The sequence below is a fragment of the Nothoprocta perdicaria genome, unplaced genomic scaffold, assembly GCF_003342845.1.
Source record: "Nothoprocta perdicaria isolate Ctin4 unplaced genomic scaffold, notPer1 scaffold_141, whole genome shotgun sequence".
In the NCBI taxonomy this organism is placed as follows: Eukaryota; Metazoa; Chordata; class Aves; order Tinamiformes; family Tinamidae; genus Nothoprocta; species Nothoprocta perdicaria.
In genome coordinates this window covers 1,386,216-1,397,096 of record NW_020454550.1, presented here as the reverse complement: position 1 = coordinate 1,397,096, position 10,881 = coordinate 1,386,216, and positions in this window count along the sequence as shown.

Sequence of the window (10,881 nt, the reverse complement as noted above, 5' to 3'; positions counted from 1 at the left end):
GGCAGGCAGTTCTCTTGCTTTCCTTTCATCCTCAGTACTAGATCTTCATTAGCATCTGAACTAGAGCTTCAGACAGGAAGACACGTGGCCTGACTTTCAGGATCTTGAGAAACCACCATTTTCCCAGATGTCCAGCAGAGCCTCAGGGCTGCAGAGGCACTGGCAAAATCCCACCTTCAAGAACTGTTATTTCTCCCTAGCTTTGCAAAACGCAGACTCTTGTTTGACTTTAAGGGAAGCAGCAGTTCCTGAGTACAGATCTGGAAGGGAAGTGGATAAGGTCCTCAGGCTGCTCCTGCGGCAGGCATTATCTTCCTGCCTTGAGTTTTTCTACCTCCTCTGTTTTATGTGATGTATTTTCATATTTATCACATTGATATGGAACCATTTKTCATGTTCCAGAGTTGTAGAAACTRGAGTAGTAAAATTTGAAAGTCACCTAAACCCATCACATAGTCTTCCTTCCTTCTGCCTCAGGCTACATGTAGCTTGCACCCAAATGCTCAGTGTTTTCCAGATCTTGCCTTAAGATATGTAGGTTTTTTTTTTTTTTTTTTTTGTTTGTTTGTTTGATTGGTTGTTTGGTTTGCTTTATTTATTTATTTGTTTATTTATTTATTTTTAGGGAAAGGAATATTTTGTTTCTGCTCTTTATGTGCTCCATGGAAATTCTTCTAATAAGAAATGGTGAAATTCAAGTGGTTCCCTTGGACCCATAGGTCATGCAGGATCTCAGAAAATACACTGAAAAGCAAATGCTACAGCTATGTTTTATATTTTTAGGTGGTACCTAAGTACCAACCCTAAAACTTCTTGAAAATCTAAGAGGATAAAAGCTCTCAAATCTATTCAGAGAGCAGAAATGAGCTGTTTATGTTGAGATCAGTAACAAGACCAAGAAAAGATRCATTATTCTGTGCAGTTTCCCATCTATTAGCTGCCTCTGCCAGGACAGAAGTCTCCAGAGTGAGCTCCTGGCTGCTTCCTGAGGTCACTGAATCGCTTCACTACAACAAGTGACCTTGCTAAATGCTGGAAGGGCTCTCAGGGACCTACCTGTGGGTGAGTCACTGCTTACAGGGTAAGTCTGCACTGCACCCAACCCACCCCCATGCTTTGCTTCCTTGCCCTCCTCCAGGTCCTTCTGCTTTGCTAAGAGCATTAAACCCACCCAGATTGGTGTRTTTTATGGTCTTCGGAAAGAATAAGAATAGCGAACAAAAACCAAAAAACCCTAACCCAAGAACCGTGATGCAGATCCCCAGCTCGTGGGACTTGCTGGCTTTGCAGCTTGCAGGCGATTACAGGAGCTAATTAGCAATGTTCCAGCAARTCCCTGGCAGAGCAGCAGCACACGGCGCCCCGGGGCAGGAACAAAGCCGTCTTCTGCACGGCACAGGGCTCCGACACAGCAAGCCTTGACAGCCGGGATGCAGAGAGACTCCCTGGACTGTCAGTAAATGACATACACGGTGTGGCACACTGCGTARTCAGTGGCAGAAGGAACAGCAGGGCCCCAAAGCCAGGGCTCTAGCACAGAGCGAAGCAGCATCCCAACACGCTGCAGCCCAGCACATCGTCATGGATGAAGCAGACCAACACACCTTTGGTAAATGCCTTATTTATTTCTGTTGATAGGAGATAGTAGATAGCCCCCAAAACATACCTGAAAGCCGTCAGTAACTTTTTCTCTTCTCACTTCCAGCTCTGCAAGTAATATCCCTTCCTTGTTTTGTTGTTGTTTTACCATAAATTCTTGCCTTTAAGACTCAGCCCACTCTTTGATTCAATCCCTGTAGGACACAGATATAAGTAAACAGTACTTTATTGTTAAGAGTAATTCAATGGCACTGCTTACAACTGGGCTATTAACCTTTTTTTCTTACATCCATTAAAGCACTGTGAGCTTTGATCAGGTTCTTGGAAGGCAAAGTAGCTTGTAATACCAAAGTGTTTCCATGAGGAGATGTTAATTTTGTAATGACCACACAAGAAATGTGAAAGTCTGACTCTGACTGGAGTCAGAGACCACCTAGAAGACATAAAGAGAAGCCAGGAGAAGTTTGCAGAGGCTTGAAAAATGTGGACATGAAGTAGCATAAGCTACAACCATCACCTTTTTTTGATAGTATCTTTCCTCATCTCCAGAGCAAAGGTAAAATCTGTGCTGCATCTGTGGAGAAGAACACAACCAGTCTAGTAAAAACTAGAAATTAAGCTTCAAGGTGTTTGGCAATTGTCATGTATCTTGGAGTGCGCTCAAATATGTCAAACATGGTGAAAAATATTTATATATGTTTAAGCTGAATTTAACCTGGCTGCCACTTGTGCCTTTGTCCTTTCATCATGCTCCCTGCTTTTGGCTGCATTTGGCTTCCTGCTTTGCCTTCCAAGAAAAGTCAGGCTCTTCCTCCTCTATAGTTACCCTTCGAGCAGGTACAGGAGAGCAACTGGGTCCCCTCCACCATTATATTACAGATCCTTAACAATCCTGATAGTCCTCTGTGGAGGACCAAGGACTTGGAARTAGATGCTTTGCTGTTAGTTACCCTTGAAAAGTAAGGATGATTGAAGGACTTTGGCCATTTTAAGTGCAGTCAAAACACTTCTTTAAAGTATCTCAGGTTGCCTAAGAAGTCCCGTGGAGTCAGTGGAAAGAGTCCCTGCCTGCACTCACTAAGCAGGCTGGTATCTGATGCTCGCTCTGTCAGAGGTTCAATAGGAGATGCTGCCTTTAGTTGTTCAGTTCTTATGCCATAARAGGCCAAGACAGGATTTGATCTGGGATCTTTAGTTTCAAAGGACAAAAGAGTCAAGCCAGAGTGTCCTCTAACTTTGCGTCTTGCAGACCTCTTCGTTTTCAAAACGGATTACATTATTTTTAGAATGAGCTCAGTCTTCTTGTGACCTGGTTTCTTCACAAAAGATTAATGCATAACCTGTCCTGCAGAAGCAACCAGCGTCTCAACAGCCAGGAAAGTTATTACAGTTCTGCCACTCAAGTGCACTTCTGACTCAATCATCAAATATGGTTGTCACTGCTATTTTAATAGGGAATTGCTGCACTGAAGTGATTTTATCTTCTACCAGCCTACAGAACATGACTTCCTTTACAGGTGGCTGCTCTAGGATGACAAACATCAAGCAGTCTTCCCAAAACCGAACACACTGTGCCCACAAATACATGGCACGGTGGGTTTTTCATCAATTTATAAAGTTAAGTTTAAAAGAAGATATTAAAATATATGGCCAAGTGTCAGCTAGAGGAGGTCTTCAGAGAACTTCAGTCATTCAGTTTRCAGGTCTTTAAATTTATATTTTGRTATTGATAATAGGAGAGAGATTTTTTTAGTTTGTTTTCCTTGGTAGATACTTTTGACAGAAATGGAAACATACTTTTTTTGGGGAAAAAAAGTATGAAAAAAAAWTGTCAGGAAGAAATAGAACTGATTTTTTTTTTCAGCTAAAATAAGCGCTAAGAAAATGTTGTCTTTGGATCTCAGAGGCACCTAGACTTCAGGAGCCTGAGAAACAGGGTATTGTCACAGGGTCTGCAGGCTCTTGACAGGCTGAATTTTGATACAAGGCCACCCATGGAGGTGAGAGAGTGAAAATCTTGGTGCCTGAACTGGGCTAAGAGAACAATCCTACAGCTATGGTCAGAAACTCAGGTTTAGGATGTTGCATTTTTGATGAAGACTTAAATCATCTAAAAAGTATATATGTATGTATCTTTTTTTTTTTTTTTTTTTCTCATTCCAAGCATTGCTTAGCTGAAGCCCATGTTCATTTCTGACTAGCAAACTGGGAAAAAAGAAGAACTCAAAGGTATGTAAATCTGGCCAAAAGAATAAATGTCAGTTCACCCCAGTGGAAAATTTACCGTTGAGCTCCTCCAGACGCTCCTACCAGCACTTGGTCCGTGTGGAGCGACCTGCCAGCAAGATCCCATGTGGCCGAAAGGCAGYGAGGCAGGCGGCTCCTTGGCTGGCACACAGAGCGTTTGATGCCGACTAACCCTGTGAGGAGCAAACCTAGAGGCGCCTRGGGGAGGACTGTGGCCGCTGTGAGGCGAGGCCTCAGGCCTCAGGGCACAGGACGGGCCTCTCGTCCCCATGGAGCCCTGTGCTTGCTCGGAGCCCAGGCTGCAGCTCATCTGGAGAGGGAAGGGGCGTCTTGGGGTGCTGCTGAGCACCGGTTGCTGAGGCAGACACTAACAGAGCTGAGGACAGCACTGAGCTGGGGCCATGTTAGGAGCGACGCAGAACCCCCTTCGCCTTGCTGAAAATGAGAACAATTTGGTTCACATTCTCCAGTTTCTGTTCCTGTCCCTCTTCTCCTCAAAACAAGCACCAGGGCAACCTTCTTTCTTGCCCACTGAGTTTTCTCTCATTCTTTCGCTCCTCATTATCTTTATCTTCTGACAAATTAAATGTTTTCTGCCTCCTCTGAGTGCATTGTGTGTACATTTTCTCCTAATTAGCCTCCTGCTTTGCCCAGCGGAAGTGCCAGGGAGACTTTACTCACTGCTCAATCATTATGGGTTAACTTTCATATACCCTTGATTTGAGATTTAGCCTCATTTTTATGATTTTTCCCCTCCTTTTTTCCCCTGCTTAAAAGTATTAAGTGACCTCTATCTATAACACTGTCCCACAACAGTCCTGGGTATCAGAATACGCAGGTGTGCATTATAATCACTTTCATCAAAACAGCTCCTGTTTTTGCCCTAAAAACACTGCTCAAGGTTATTTGTATAATCAAGGTCAGATGCACCATAAAAGCCCTTATGTAGAATATGCTTGCTTATAATCTTTTTTCTGCTTTCACATTAGAGAAAGCAAGAGCTCTTGATTGCAAAGTCTTTGCCGGGGTGAAATAGAGGGCAAGATGTTATGTTATTCTTGTCACTGTTATGCMAAGTTATACTCAAATCATGAGTACTTCTAGGAACTATTCTGAAGGTGTTTCGGATAAAGGATGGGGACTCTATTTACCTGAAACTTACCTTTCTATTTGGCACTCCTCCTAAAAAGGGGCTAGACATGACCTTTGARAAACAAATGACACAGAAAAAGTGTGAAATCACTGAACACTGTGAAATTTGCATCACAATATAAATAGTTTTATGCCATTCTTGCTTGTATTAAATTCTGTATTTGTTACTTGTGTCAACAGCTATTAAAGCTTTCTGATCCTAGTGTCTAGACAGGAGCCAGCCTGTCCCCATCTGTCACACCACATGTGTCACCAGGAGAGGGCATCATGTTATAGTAACTCTGTCCAGAGAGGCAAGTTAACATCACTTTTTAATATAGGATTTGTGTGAAGTTCTGTTTATTGGATTTCACAATAACCTGCTTTGCTTCTYCTTTTTCAAACAGGAAGAAGAGAAAATAGGCTAGAATTTGTCCTGGGCTTCATCAGATATGTTCTGTAGAGCACTTGGTTTTAAAATACAAGTATTTGCTTATGTCGTTCTTAAATCTCCTTAAAATCTACTGGAAACCTCCTTTAAAATCGGCTAATAGATGATGAAACCTCTCTACAGCTTATGTCTGACCTCTGCTTTTGAGAATAGAAGGAAATATTATGATGCTTTCATTAGATATGTTTGGAGGTTTTTGATTGGGATTTGGGAGCAGTTGGGTGTTTTCTTGTGTTCCTTTTTTTTTTTTTTTTTTTTAACTTCTGTTTCATAAAGTAAAATCTCATGTTGACCATCATTTTTGTCAAGTACTCCAGCTAGGTAGTTGGCTGAACACTTCTTTGGGAGATTTCTGAAAACCTCGTTTCCTTTCTGACCAAAATGAGAGTTAGTTGTTAATTATTCTGATTTTCCTATACTTACAAATGAGCTTTAACTAAATATTGAAGTGAAAAAAAAGTTGATTTTTTTTTTTAGTTACTGCTATGCTAACTGCATAGCATTTATCATCAAATTGCCCGGTCTGAGTTCCGGACTGCCTGCTCACCTCAAAAACTTTGCATGCAACTTCACAACAGTGAGAATGGGCAAAAACCCTTCATAACATCCCCTGCCAAGCTGTATTTAGCATGGAAATCAAATTGAAAYGTACAGACTTGGCTGCTTTATTAAAACTTCTGAAAATAGAGGGGTCTTTTTCATGATGACAAAAAAAAAAAAACTTAAAAAAAAACTTAAAAAAGAAAAAATGTTTTTAAAGAAAAAAGACAATAATAGTTAGCTAATAATAGCGATGCCATCTGTATGCAAGGAAGGTATTTCCTGTTCTTTTCTGAATACTCAGCTCTATTCTACTGAGCAAAAGTTCATTTGCATTGAAGCTGCCTGAAGTCCATGGCAGCTTGGTTCACAACCAAGAGCTGTTCTCTCTCTTTCTCRCTTTCTCTCCCCTCACGTTGTGACAAAGTGTATTTTKAAATTAACAGAAGATCTTTCACAGGGGGAATTCTTTCTGAAGGTACAGGAAAATGTCAGGAGTCTAGACCTACAAAGGCCCTGAAGCACCAAGATCCTATTGATTTTAATATGAGCATGGCACTTTATAAATAACCTCTCTTTTAAAAATCCTTCTAATAGTCTGATACAAGATACTGATTCTCACAAGAGCTAATAAAATAAAATAGCATTTAGTAAATCTTTGGCTTCTCGTGGTAGGTGTAGATGGGATGGCTAAGGAAGCAAGGCTTTCAGCTTTCAGCTTGCTAAGCGGGATGAGACACGACAGGTTTCTAATCAAGCAAACGAATCCCGTGACACGTTGCTTCACCAAGCTTTTGGGGACGTTTCACTAGGCCTCACTTTAAACTATTTCACCATCACAGGTAATTTATCCCTGCAGAGAGCTACCTCTGGTGACGGCTAATACTAGAGAGAACACTATGAATACCTGCTCTTCCTGAGGTAAGCCAAGGTAAGCCTGAGGTGTAAACAGTCACATCCTGTCATAAAACAACCCTAGGGCCCTGGGGACACCTCTCATGCTAGAAAATCACTTTCTTCCCACATTATTGAGATCATCACCCGATCCTGCAAACAGATGCCATGGAGATCAGGCTTCTTGGGCTGGTCCAAGGTCCAAGTACCTTCCAARTGCCGTCCTGGTCCAAGCCTGGCACACGTCCCCCTAACCCAGACTGGCTGCTCCCCTCGGCCACCACATTGCRTTCCTGCAGACTTGCTTCGAGCCCTGCTCTGCTGAAAGAGACGCTCTCCCAGTCTCCAGCCTAAGTTTATTCCTCGCTAGCATGGCCCTGTTTGTTTTGTGTCAACAGGGTTAAAATAGTTCTTCTTCCTTCSTGACGTCTCCTCTCATGCTGTATTTATAGAAAGCAAACACATTCCCTCTCTGCCTGCTTTGCTATGGGAAACAAGCCCAGCTCCTTCAATCTCACTCTGCAAGCTTTCCCCACTCCCCTGATCATCTCTTCTCTACGGCAGGATTTTTAAACTCAGTTTTCTTCAAAAAATGGTGGTCACACAGGGAAAGTGGGAGAAGAAATGTGTTTGTCAAAGGTTAGTCTCAGTAGAGCCTCTGCCTCCAGCTGTGATACGTTACTGTTTCTACCAAAAACAGACTGATCAGCTAATTATGAGGGTTCCCTCTGCTTTACATAAATAGTTCCTTAAATCTATTAAACAGATGATTATCAACGATCTATCCTGTTCAGCAATTTCCAAATAAGATTCTCATAGAAGCAAAAACTGTTGCTGCTCCCTAAGGGCACAACTTATGCTTACCCTAATGTCMCTTAACGCAGCCATCAAGGCCATCTGTTTGTCACTGCAGGATATCTTGTCTTCTTCTGCTTTCATTCTGCTTCCTAACTTCGCCAGCTGCAAATATCCCTGCAAATATTCCTACTTTTCATACCAAACTCATTACTACAACATTACTAATGGGGTGCCTTCCAGCCAAGAGTGATGAGAGCCACCATTTCCAAAGCAATTTGACCCCTGCTTACCCTGACAAGCCTTGCAGCTTGTAACCACCCTCACTAGTTTAGATAATCATTTCTACAATAAAAATTTTACTCATTCCAGATGCATGTAATATGAATTTCCTTTGTGTGGATACTGTTTACATTAAAAAACAATACTGGTAACTCAGGAATGATCACTTCCAGAAGATCTGTTACCTTTTCTACAATTTTCTGTTTATTTTTCCATGTACTTCACTCTTTCCTTCTATATTAATTCTGAAGCCTTGTACAATACAGAAATGAGATTATATGAAATGAGGCCTAGCAGCTAGCATAATCAATTTTTACTTTTTTTCCCATAGAAAGCACACTATCTACACTATATATTCTTAATAAACAAGACATAGAATTCCATTTCCTCCTTCTCCCTTTTGGCACTCACTTTTTCCCGGTTCGGGATGATTTTAGCACATTCAACTTTAAATATGATGCCACCCAAATGGTCACATCCTGGGAACTTTCATGTTCTTTTGCTTACCCAAATTTGCTCTACTGAAATGAAAGAACACACAGATCTAATTTGAGCAAACTGAATATTCAAAATTGTTCTTCAGTTTGTTTTTCCAACCAGCTCTTCCAATATTCTGATGATTACAACTAATTACCTTTGTTGGTTCAGTAAGTCTTAGTAAGTGGATGTCAATGACTATGTAAAGTTAATCTTCCATACAAATAAAATTCTTGGCAGCATTTCTCTAAAAAGAGAGAGCTTTATCCATAATTTAATCATGTCCTACACTGTTTATAACACAATCCCAATGGAACCTGCACTGCAAATTTTATTTACACTTTTTTCCCCATCTAATGTATTTCTTCTTTTTACTTTTATCTTTTTGAATGTTTACSCTTAACAATATATGCATCTTCAACAACATATAGTTAAGTCACATACAGCATACATGCATTTCTCTCAACTCGTGTCTCAAGACACCCACTGAGTATCACAGGTAGAGGCCAATCCTTCAAACATTCTGTATCACGTTTGGAGCTTTGGGCGTTTCTTTGCCCCAGTTTTGGTGGTAGAAGCTGAAGCACTTACTGAATAACTGTCTTGCTCTAAGTAGGTAAAATAAAGAGATTTCCTTGATTTCCAGAATAGCTTTATGCGTTTCCACTCCCCTCTGCAAACTCCAGCAATTGCAGCACCTACATGAACCCAGGGCCTGTTTATGTCTCAGGGATTCAGAACCCAGGGTACTTRCATGAGGTCTGCTTCAAGAAAAGCTAAGTCCTGGGCATTGGAACCAGGTTCCTATCCCAGTTTCAGCTTGCCAAAAGCGTTACCTCCTTGTCAGGAAAAGCTGTAGGGGCTCTCTACTCAAAATGCTTGGGTCCCTTCAGCAGCTGCAGGAGAACATAAAGGGGGGAAGCTTGACCATTCACTCTTAGCAAGCACTGGGGCATCTTGGTCTTAAGACCAAGGTCTTAAGGTCTTAACCTGCTTTACATGAACCCTCCACATCCACTTTGCAATGATTTGTCCTCTTTTACTTCTCCGATCTCTATAATGTGAAGTAAGAAAGTCCCTTAAGATGACTCTCTTACAGTCCCAGACATCAGCTACAGTGGTACCTATCAGTAAAACTTTAGTTAACCGGAAGATTGAGGCAAAGAGAGGCTGTGGCCTGTCCCCAGTCATGGAAAGGCTGGAGGCCAAGCCAGGTATGTACAGTCAGTTTCCTGACTCAGTCTACCATGTTACAAATCAGCAGCTCTTGGRCACTTCTCACTTGCTGAGGAGGGTGAAGCAGCCCCGGATTCCGACCTGTCCGTACTTGTGTTGCTGCAGGCCACCAAGCCAGCCCCAAGACACAACCCAAACCCAACCRCACAGGTTCACGAGACCGCATGCCCTGGCAGATCTGGACGGAGTGAAAGGTCTATGCAGTGGCAACGATCCTAAATGAAAACCACCCTGAACAATCACGTTTCGGCAGCACCGCTGACCTTGGCGGCCAGGCTCGGAGCGCCGCAGCCCTGGCTCCCCACGAGCTCCACGCTGGCATTTCAGCTTCTACCTCCTACGTGCCCTCTGTGGCTTTGCTGAGCATCTGCACTCTGCCTGTGTGGTCCTCAGCAACCTTCAAAACACATCCACCTCGCTCAGAAAGACACTCACTTTCACAGTTCATTTTTACGTGCAGGAGCAAGTGCCTTTCCCAGCAGATGCCTCAGGAACCTGGGGCTGCCTCCCAGAAGAGACCAGACCAACGTGAAACCTCTGCACCTTCCCAGCACAACGCAAAGCCCGTGTCCTGGGACTAGGCTTCTTGTACTAAGAGTCTATAAACTAGAAAAAAGACAGGGAAATTCATGCAGAAGGTCCCTCTCGGCCCACASAGTTTGGTTTGCAGCACTGAGTCCTCCAGGCTGTTCCGCAGCCAGGGAGCCGCTTCCACAGCCAGGCAGCAGAACTGAACTGCTCAGTGATGACCAAAGTTTTCTGTAAGAAATCTGATACTGAATCTCTGATTTGTTAAATTTCTCTAAATATCTGCAGCGTGTCCCTCCACCAAGACAAYTCCTGCCTGACCTTACATAGATTATATACGAAAAAGGACAATTCCTKCCTGACCTTACATAGATTATATACAAACCCACTATGGAATTCAGGCAGGGATCACCGAAAGCGTTTTAATGATTAAGCCATGTCAAACATTAACAACGTAGGGATATTCAGATGAGCCAAGGGTTTATTTCTAGCACATTTAGACAGCTTATTTTGAACACTGTAGCTGCTGTACTGAGCTATGTAAAGACTCTGCAAACCAGTACCTAGAAATGAAGACACACACACAAGCTTTGATAATGTAAACATAACAGACACTGTCTCCTTCAAAACAAGGAATGAAACCTCACAACGCTGGTAGAACTTATTAACTCCCTAAGAGATGTGCAAAAAAAAAAAAGATT